This window comes from Pinus tabuliformis, chromosome 4_2 (genome assembly GCF_031772625.1).
Source record: "Pinus tabuliformis cultivar Carrire ecotype Pingquan chromosome 4_2, CPIR1, whole genome shotgun sequence".
NCBI classification, from domain to species: Eukaryota; Viridiplantae; Streptophyta; class Pinopsida; order Pinales; family Pinaceae; genus Pinus; species Pinus tabuliformis.
The window spans coordinates 1,095,867,075-1,095,878,206 of record NC_142304.1 but is presented as its reverse complement, the minus strand read 5'-3'; positions in this window follow the sequence as shown (position 1 = coordinate 1,095,878,206).

Genomic DNA, 11,132 nt, shown 5'->3' with positions numbered 1-11,132 from the left:
GACTCTTCATACTCTTGTGTGTCCATTGGACTCTCACTTTACAATACATCTGATTTACAATATACTTGGCCCACAATAGTGATGTGGCATATGACAACTCATGACATAACTTGACACGACACTGATGACATGGAATGACTTGATGGTGTGGAAATGTCAATTCATTATTGCTGTTGAGTGATAGATGTGTTCTTGGATATGCTTTCTCTTCTCCTCCACATAGTTTGATGATGCAGGGCCTTCAATGATTTTCGTTCTTGGGAGGTGGTTGCAAAATTGTGTCCCTTTGCTTTCTCTTGATAGGTTCACTCATCCATTTAGCTACAAGTGAGTCTCTAGGCATGCCTCCCTCCTTCTTCTCCTTCTTCATCATCTCGCCATGGCTTGATATTGTACCTGTTCCTACAATTCACTCATGACGGGACGACATCAATCCAAAAAATCCCTACCCTAAGATGATGCATTACTATCTGTGAACTGAGCCCGAGACAAGTGACAGGCTACGAGAGAAGGCTTAGTAAATGTGCCTTGCACAGTACCATGTGATAGGGAGAGGGCTTAATCATTGATGTTGCACAGAGCGCAACTCATGCTTGACTGAGGAAATTTTTAGCACAGTCCCCACTGGAGAGGAAAATTGTGTAGTGGCCGCAGGGATTCAAGATTGGGCACTTCAGGCAGATAGTGGCTCATGCGGGATGAGACCCTGGGAGACAAATCTGAGTAGTTTCCAGAGGCAAGGGGGACTGGTTAGTAGAGAGGCCTAGAGGACCAATCTGCGTAGAGTTTTAGGACAATGAGCTCTGGTTGAGGGAGGGTCACTAGAGGACACATTTGTGTAGTTCTGGATGCCAAGGGAGGCTGGGATCTCTACACACTATGGGGTTCCAGTAGGAAAGGGGAAAATCTTGAGGACTGAAAGTGTGCAGTTCAAGTTAGGCTGGGAGGAACTCTCAAGCAATTCTGGGAGTGAAGGAAGGATGTTGGGCTCTGGACTTGCGTAGTACAACTTCCCTGGAGGACAGTGACTGCACAGTTCCAGGCAGCAAGGTCACATCACTGAGGGCTGAGACTGTGCAGTGCACAACTCAGTCGGGGTCTGGTGAAGTTGAGTTTCCCAGTAGGGAATAATTTCCAAAAAATGGCTAAGTGCGGGAGGGAGATTGACTCGTGATGTGATCACACACTTAGCATTCGTCAATGAAAAGAAAACATGGCATTAGGGGAATTTTGAGGTCTAAAATGGGCCTCCTAAGGAAATTATAAAATAATATTTGATTACATCATCAAATTTTAGAGGGAAAAAAGAAAAAACTATAACTTCAACTCGTATTTTCGACTTATCTCCCTATGGGTTCACTTAAATTTCGAGCAGAAACACTCATTGCATGCAAAATTTTATTCCCCATCCAAGGAGTACCCATGTTGCATACTTTCGATGGACCCTACTACATGAAAAATGAGAAATATATGAAAAATGTGATTGCAATCACGTTTTTTCATGTATTTCTCATCTTTCGTGTAGCAGGGTCCATCAATAGTAGGCAACATGGGTACTCCTTGGATGAGGAATTAAATTTTGCATCCAACAAGTACTCCCACTCGAAATTTGAGTAAAACCTTAGGGAGATACGTTGAAAATAAGAGTTGAAAAAGTAGTTTTATTATTTTATTGTTTTCTAATCTTTTTACTTTTTTACTCCAAAAATGGTGAATCATCCCCCATGGTTGACATAATCATATTGAATCCTATTGGTTGTTATAAACTTTATTTTGGTTGTACATTTTTCTTAGGAGGCCCATTTTAGACCTCAAAAATCCCCTAATGACCACTAGGACAACAAACAAATAATTTTCCTCTATGTGACTGTCTCAGGCAAAGAAGTGACAAGTGCAACACTTAAGATAATCTTTAGGGTGACTGTGATGACACTTGTGTGACAATTCTCAAGACTTTGTGTATGAGTGTGACAAGTATTTACATGGTTAAGACAACTCATGTACACAGAGGTCAACTTTCGAAACCACCAAAGAAGGCTCGCAAACATGTCATAACATCCAAACATGCCAAGAGACAATAGTTGATCCAACAAGTGAAAGGGAGAAAAACACTTAGAGAAGACACATGGAATGACTTTCAGTGTTTGTGACCATACATGTCCTTGAAGACATAATGATATGACAATGATAAGTTGTCATTCATACTATGCTAAGAGGTGTATTTCAACTTCATGAAAGATGTGCTTTGTTTTTCATACCTACCCTCCAAAGGGTCGTGAATCAGATGGAGTCGTCATGCAGTCCTGATCTTCTATCATACCTTGGGTTCCTTGGTCTTCTTATCTGATAAACATATTTTATCCTCAACTCCTTAGGTATCATCTAGCGTGTCCTCCTTCTTAATCTCCTTCTTAATCATCTTGCCATATCCTGGTAGAATTCATGTATCTGTAATCAACTCATGACAATATGACATTAGTCTGATAAACCCCTAGTCTAAGATTTTTCACGATAATCAACTGATTGAGTCAGAACTGGTATAAGGTCAAGGGGGAGAAGTCTCAGTGACTGGGTTGGACTAAGGGATAAGACTGCAAAGTTCCAACTGAGGGAAAAAATTGTGTAGTTCCCACTAAGGAATAGAATTGCATCTTTCAAGCAGGCAGTGGCTACTGCAGGATGAGGCCTTGGAGGATAAATCTACACAGTTTTCAGAGGCAAGGGGGATTGGGTAGTGTTGATGGTGCTAGACCCGCCAACATTCAGGGATCACCCCGGTATGAAGTCCCAACTAGACCTCACACCGTTTGGTGTGGGAGTCCCATTCGGTATGATGGCCCGGTTGCCATTGTCTTAAGGATTTGCCTCAACTCTTGCTTGTCAGCATAGGAGAGTGGTCTGATTTGTCTTTGGGAAGTGAGGTTCACATGCCTGGTGAGTGTAAGTGTACTTGTGTCAATGGTTCTTTCACTATGAGGGGAAGAGGGTGAAGGTGAGTTCCAGGTTGAAAGGGATCATTCCCAACTCGGCTAGGAACACACAACACAACAGGACATACACAGCTTCTGGTGGAGCAGTCCACACTGATGCAGTAGTATACAATTGTTGATCTCAGGTCATTATTTCAGTATAGGAGACGATATTTTCTCTTCCTAAACTTTCATTTGTTCTCCAGTCATGCGATTGAAGGCCCACTTGCCCACCTGGGCCTTTTGTTTCAATATTTCGACTTCATCCCAATAACCTTTAGTGCCCAACACTATGTTCTGTATGTTCGTTACCAGGCTAAGGCTTATGGAGGGTGTTGATTGTTGGAAATACTGAGAGGGGGGTGAACCAATATTTCTTTTCAATTGTTACTTTACCAGTTAGACCACTTATATTTAGAACACAAAATGAACAATAAGAATAAATTCTTTTATTAATTTCTCCAATAAATCAAGTACAATATATGTAGGGCTCCAACCCTAGGTGAAGACACCCATCTTCAATCTCCCAGGCTCCAACCTATATTTTCCAAGCACTGACTTGGACTTCCAAGGCTCCAACCTTGTCAATTTTGAGGCACCAACCTCAAGGGCTCCAACCCTATATCTGGTTTAGGCTCCAACCTTGTCAATTTTGAGGCTCCAAACTCAAAGGCTCCAACCCTATATCTGGTTCAAGCTCCAACTTGGTTTCTTGAGAAATATGATCCTCTAGGGCTCCAACCCTATCTTCCAAGGCATCAACCTTGTCTTTTCGAGGCTCCAACCTCTTGGGCTCCAACCCTCACTTTACTTTGTCAAGATGTATTTGATTATAATTCATGGCTCCCAATGTCTTCTTCAACAAGCCCTATCAATCTTCGCTTAGTCTTCACTTTGGTCTCCACGTTACATCATCAATGGAAACCTTGATCTCTTAGAAGGTGTCACCATTTCTCTTCATCTTACCCAAACGCTTTCTCCAAGGTAACCTCATGATGACTAATGCATCATGGTATTCAATAACGCTTCTCAACAAGATGTCTTCAAAAGATTGTCCCAAGAATTCTCCAACCAAGGGTGTCTTATAAGTCCTTCAATCAATTGCACAAGTTCTGCACAAGGTCTTCAAAACAGCTTCAAGTACAAGGACTACTGCAAACTCTTCTTCAAGGCTTCAAATCTATTGAACAAATATGCTCTAGCAAGGTTTAAGTCCCCACAAAATATTTTCCAAGAGTTGTGCCAATAATGTCTTCCAAGACACTTCAACCAAGATGCCTCAAGGTGTCTTCACAACGGTTCCTCCAAATGCTCCAAGATCTGGTACAATATCTCTTTGAATAGTCTTTAATATGTTCCTTAAATTCTCTTCTAACGCTGCTCAATGCCCTTCTTTAATAGCCTCTTCAAGTTCTGCAACCAAGTGTTTCCAAGTATTCTCCACACTTCAGCTCCAAGGATGACTTCAAGATGTCTTCCAAATGAGCCCAAAAATACCTTCAGTCTGTTCCATGATTGTCTTCAATCTAGCTTCGATAAGTTTTTAACAAGCTTTCCTCCACTCATAGCTTTCCACTGTTCTCTTGTTTCAGACTTCAATAGATGATTGGCCTCAACAGTTCTGGCCTCAGGTCATCATTCTGTTTGGGTGCGAGTTCTGTGGCAGCAAAATTATAGGTCTCAAAAATCACCATAGAAGACGCTTATCTGAGCCTTCTGCAACTGTTTTGAGCCCTCCACACAAGACTGTCATCCACAGGCAGAGTTACCAATGCACTTGTCACAAAAACCAAGCCTCACAAAATTGGTCTGCTGTAATGTGGTCTACTGTAATGTATTCCTCCTCGTCTTCCTTAAAAAATTTCCCAAACAATAAACTTTAATGTCCTCCTTGGCCGCTTATTTGCCTCTGAGTTCTCCACCGAATTCTCTGTTTTCTTGATTGAAACTTCTGTGTTAAAAATGAGGGTCTGCGGTCTCTATTTATACACATTTTGTTGCTTGATTAAAGGGACACATCTTTGGAGGTAGGCCAACTTGTGTCTTTGAGAATAGGTCGGTTCAACATTAATTATATTTTTCATATCTTAAAAATTCAATATCTCACAAACTACTGGAAGTTTCGGGACAAACAAAGGCTAATTAGAAAGAGGAAAAATTCCTCTTTAAGATGGTCTAGGATCCATTTTGAAAGGATGCCTCCAAGGTGTCCAAATGAATTTTTCTTTGTGACTATCCTTAAATTTTTTATGTGCAGAAGGTGATTAGGAGATTAGGGTCATTAGGGCTTCTTTATTGTTATGACTCCAATATCTTCATCATAGTGTGTCATCATGTATGTCATCTTGATAGTGCAGCATCATGTATCCAATAATAGTGCAGTGATATGTCATCCATATGTCATAGTGCAACATCCATCAATTTTCCATCAAGTGATTTCCAAGTCCTTCATGTCATGTCTCCAATCATTGTCCATGTCATCAAATGTAATGTGTTTTCATTGTTCTTCAATAGAGCTAGTTAGGGCAAGGGCTTGTATATAAGGATTAGGGCTCCATACATTGTCATTAGGATTAGGCATCCTTATCAATCAAGAAGAGCTTGTCATCATGAGCAAGGATATCATAATATGCATGAGGTTATGGCATCTTCATGGTTAGTTCAAGGACATCTAGGGAACTATGATCAAAGGAGCTCTAGGGCAACATCATAGCTCACAAGAATTTTCCATCATGAACAATGCCATATTGACATCAATGACAACTTTGATTAACAATCTCCCCCTTTTTCATTGATGGAAATATTCTTGCCCTTCCAACATTCTCTCCCCCTTTGACATCAATGGAAAATGGGGTGCCAAAGTACTCCCCTTGTCAGGCTGCTTCTTTTCTTCATCAACAGTAGTTCTTCATAGGTATGTTACTCCCCCTATCATGGTGCTCTTCCTTCTGGAAATTTGATCCATGACAGATGTGTTTACATTTATTCATGTGATGAAACAACTCCCCCTGCATGCGTAAAATCCTCTAGCTTCTTTAGACAAGAAAGCTTTCTACCTTGTGATCAAGTGGAAGAAATATTCAACAATAGTCCATCAGATAAGTAAGGAATCATGTTCTTCAATGGAGTTGTTCCCAAGAGATGATCTATGAAAAGATGATTATCCATGTGTGACTCATCAAGAATTTCATAGAGCCCATTCACGGATAGCTTCTACAAGAATGATTAAGAACCATAAGTTCCCCCTAACAGTATGCATGGTCTCCTTTGGTAGAGTTTCATTATCAAACACCTGGAATATCACATCTCTCAAGGACGTCTTCATCAAATTAATAAAATGTGTTGTCGTTAGGTCCCTATACTACTAGTGTAACCCCTTATTGTTATTAGTACAACCCCCTTATTATATTGTTGTGCCCATCTAGTCCCCATATTTTTATTATTGTGCCCCATAGAAGCCCACTATTGTTATTATTGTGCACTTACATTATTATTGTTAGGTCGGCTCTCATTATATTATGACCCCTTAGACTGCTATATATAGAAAGGAGGTCTTGTCATATGTTTCATCCAAGCATTATTCATTTGTGTAATGTAAAGGAGGTAAAGTTAATTTCATTTTCTTCAAACTAGTGTTACAATTTCTTTTCTGCAATTTAGCATTAATCTTTCACTTCAACAATTAAGGGTAGACTTCCAACTCTGTAATTAGAGTTAGACTTTCAATTTCGCAGTTAGAATAAGTTGAGTTTTTAAGTTCTAAAATAATTTTCAATTCGGTTTGGCATTTGGTTTGGATGTAGCTTTAACAAAAAGAACATGTGTTTGATAACTCTTTAATTTCATTTAATATTTATCCACACTTAGATCAATTCCATTTCAAGATAGAGTTCCTAGCATATATGGTGCACATACATCTCATAAGTACATGAACCTTGGTTAACAATTAATGAAGTAATTTATGGACAATTAAATTACCCTACAGATGGTGGAATAGGGATCTAGGAGAATTCATAAGGAATGCTTAGCCTAATTAAAAGGGTTTTTGATATAGTCCAAAGGAGGTCACTCTTAAACGTAAAAAAATAGCCAACGGAATTTGGCTCATAGTTTTTTTGGACATGGTTTTGAAATACATGGTTTTTGAGTAGTTGATGGTTTCTTAAACACATGGTTTCTTAGCCCCTGCTTTAGGAATGTTACCACTTAAATCTATATTTGCATTTTAAATCACATGATTCAATAAGATCTAAATCAATTTTTGGATTTAATGGTTTTTTTGATTCCCCTCCATTTAATTTTTTCTTATGCTTTCCCTAAGGATCTGAACCTGTTTGAACAATTATCGAAAAGGTAGGGAAAGAACAGGATATGAGGAAACACAATTTTTTATTTGAATCTGGATTTTGGGAAGAGAGGCCATTATCAAGGAGCATTTCTCGAAGAAGTAATGTCATCCATATTGGATTAAAATTTGATCTCAAAGCATTTATGGGGAAGCACATTGCATGACTAAGGCTAGAAGGCTTGGAGATGCAACTCCCTCTTTTGACTTTGAACTGCACACAATTACATTTGAATATATGGCAAATAGGAAGAAATGTCAAATTTTCATGACGGCAGTTTGGTGCATGATGATCTAATAATATCAAATGTGATAATTCATTGGGCCACCAAACAATTAGTGTTGAGTGACTTTAGCCTAGTCTGCATCTACATCGCTAGAAGATAAGACCATGGATTTATATTGTTCTTGAGAGAAAGTTATTGTCAATGTATTATTCTAATGGAAATGTTATGGAAAGGGTGCCAACACTTCCATATATGTTCAAAATAGGATCTCACATCAAGCTTTGGATTTCAAGACACCTGAGGAAGTCTTCACTGATAAGAAACCTTATGTTTCTAATTTTAGAATATTTGGTTTTTTGGTATATTTTCATGTACCTAAAGAGAAAAGGAATAAATTAGAAGCATCCGGGAAGAAAGGTATATTTGTCAACTAAAATGAAAATTCAAAGGCATATAAAATCTATGTACTTGTCACCTTTGATGAATACACTACCCTTGGGAAAGCCAAATATATCCCCATCTCAAGGAAGGACAATGATTATGCTACCGAAAAACAAGATGAACCTCCAATAGATGAGCCTATGCCTAATGTTGATGGTCAAATGGATCCTATTGATCAACCTCCTCGTGATCCCTCTACCTCAAGGAAAATACCACTATGGCTCAAAGATATTGTTGAATATGTTGAAATACATACTACTCCAAAAGGGAAATTTCATGAAAGTAAGAAGTTGAATAGGTATCAAGGGTATTTGCCTACTATGAGTACTATTGTTCAAGTGGAACCTTGCACGTTTGAAGAAGTTGTAAATCGCCAAGTATGGAAAGGTGCGATGAATGAGGAATATGAATGGATCATGAAAAATGATGTTTGGAACGTGGTGCCTAGACCTAAGGACAAGTCGGTGGTAACCCCTAAATGGCTTTACAAAATTAAACATGGAGTTGATGAAAGTGCTAAAAAATATAAGGCCATGTTCGTTGCTCGTGGTTTCTCTCAAAAGGAAGGAGTGGACTATGACGAAATATTTACACCAATTGCCCGATACATCACTATTCAATTTATTATTTCTCTCACTGCCAATTAAGGATGGAACCTACATCAAATGCACGTTAAGACAACTTTCTTGCATGGCTCGCTTAAGGAGGAAGTCTACTTGGAAAAACCAAAGGGATTTGAAGTACAAGTGTTGTAGTGTTTTTTTCTCAAACATGTACGAAAAGAACCCGCTTAAGATTGTGGATGACAAAGAATATCAACAATATAAATGGCTACTAAACATTGTAGATATGCAACAATTGATAGAAACAAAACCTGCCAAAGTCTGGATCTATGCTGCAATCATAGTTAAACAGAAAAAAGAAAGAGTAATAACTCCAATTGTCCAATGGAAACCAAATATACAAAGAATAGTTTTATTATAACACTTGTGAAGGGAAAAAATAAATGTTACCAGTCCCCCTCTACGGGATGGGTTCGTGGCTATCCTCAAACGTCTTCATCTTATGTAGAGTCTCTCTCCTCTATAATATATAAACCCAACAAAAATATGGTGTGCGACAATGAAAATAATCAGAGTTACAACAGTGAGTGCAACAATGAAAATAATCAAAAGTGAACAATGAATGGAAATCCCTTCTATTTATAACAAAATATTGAGTTATCCTCGAATAATGAGTAATAATAAAATATTATTGATCCCATTCTTGGAATAACCACCTGGAATATTTTATTATATTTGTTTAGGAAGGGAAAAGTATTTAAAATTTTATTTAGAAGTAATAAATAAATAAATGATTTATTTATCATCTCAAGGAATTAGTTAAGGAATAATAAACAAATAATTATTTATTTAATTATTCATAAGGGATTTAGTCAAATTTGACAAAGAATAATAAATAATTAGTGACTAATTAATTATTCTTAGAGAAAAATAAGATAATTAATGATCTATCTGTTTATTTTTCATGATTGGGTCAAATATGACAAGGAATAATAATTGAATAATGGTTTAATTAATTATTCCTAGAAGAAAATCAAATAAATAGTGATTTATTTAATTATTCTTCATGGGTTTAATTATAAATTACTTAACAAAAGTGGTTTATTAAGTAATTTCTCATAGTGAAAGCAATTTTACTATGGTAGAATTGGCTTTACATGGTGTACTTCGATCCATCTAGTAAATTAGGCTAGATGCTCTGAACAAGGGTGACTCGATGACGCTGCCACACAGACTAGGCCTAGTGGGGACCATCAAAACATGAGTAAATGATGGCTAATCATGATGAAAGTTGACATATGTTACAACAAGTATTAAGCGGAGGTGGACGTCAATGTAAAAGTGTCTCTTTATGAAGAAATTCAATTTTGAGAGTCGACGAAGTGACCGTTCTTGGAAAAATGACTTCCTGATGAAGTGTTAGATCATCAAAAGATGAGGAAGACCCATTATAAAGCTCGATGAGAACTTTCCAATGGTTCTGACAGTTCATCAAACTGAGCTACGTTTTGGTCACAATATGCAATAGAAAAGTTGTGGTTTTTCTTATAAAAGGACACTTTTCCCACCAATTTTAGAGGACGAGTGTTAGGTTGTGTTATGTTCTTTCCACAACTAGCCCCCCTAGTTAACTAGGGGGTTAGAGGGGGGGTGGAGCCCCCCCATTGTTGCATCGATTGTGAAGCGGGGGGGTCACAAGGGGTTTGAGGGGGGCGGGTAGCCCCCCTTTACGGGGTCCGGTGCATCGCCCCGGGGAAAATTTTTTTGGACCCTATATTAGGTGGGCGGACCTACCAATGCTTTTGTGCATGGTTTTCACACATGGTTTTGGGTGCGATGTTTTTCCATCCATGGTATTGGATGCTTCAGCATGTATATATATGTATTGTAACATTGAAATGAACATAATGAAAAATCAAGCTAGTAGTCCCTATTTTGGGATCCAACTAAAAATCTCTGTGTATATTTGTTTTATGTGTTATGATCTTGCCTTTGTTTATTTTCTATTTTTTTAGAATTTGTAAGCAGGTAATTTTTGTACGGGGTTAAAACCTACATTTGGTTTCAAATTTGTTTTTGCTTCAAGGGGACGCCTTTATTGCTGAGGGGTTTCGCTCGGGCCTATGGTAGACCCTGTTCAGTGGGAGATTTGCGGGATCGATTCTGGTGGTGAAAGAAGATGGTGAGCAGTGGAAAGATAGAGATCGAGAAACTTAATGGTCAGAGTTTTCAGTTGTGGAAAATCAAGATGGAGGATTTGTTGGTGGACAAAGATCAGTTGATTGCGGTAGATCCGGGTACTAAACCAATGGGAGTGTCCGATGAAGAATGGAAGAAGTTGGATCAAAAGGGAAAGAGCACAATACAATTGTGTGTCTTAGATTTAGTATTGTCGAATGTATCAGGGGAAGCTACACCGAAGGCTTTGTGGGTCAAGTTAGGGACTTTGTACCAATCTAAGTCTCTGGTGAATAAATTGTTCCTATGGAAAAAGTTGTATAACCTGAGGATGAAATATGGAGACTCGGTGACAGAGCATCTGAATGCATTTAATATTGTGGTAAGTCAGTTATTGTCTGTTGATATT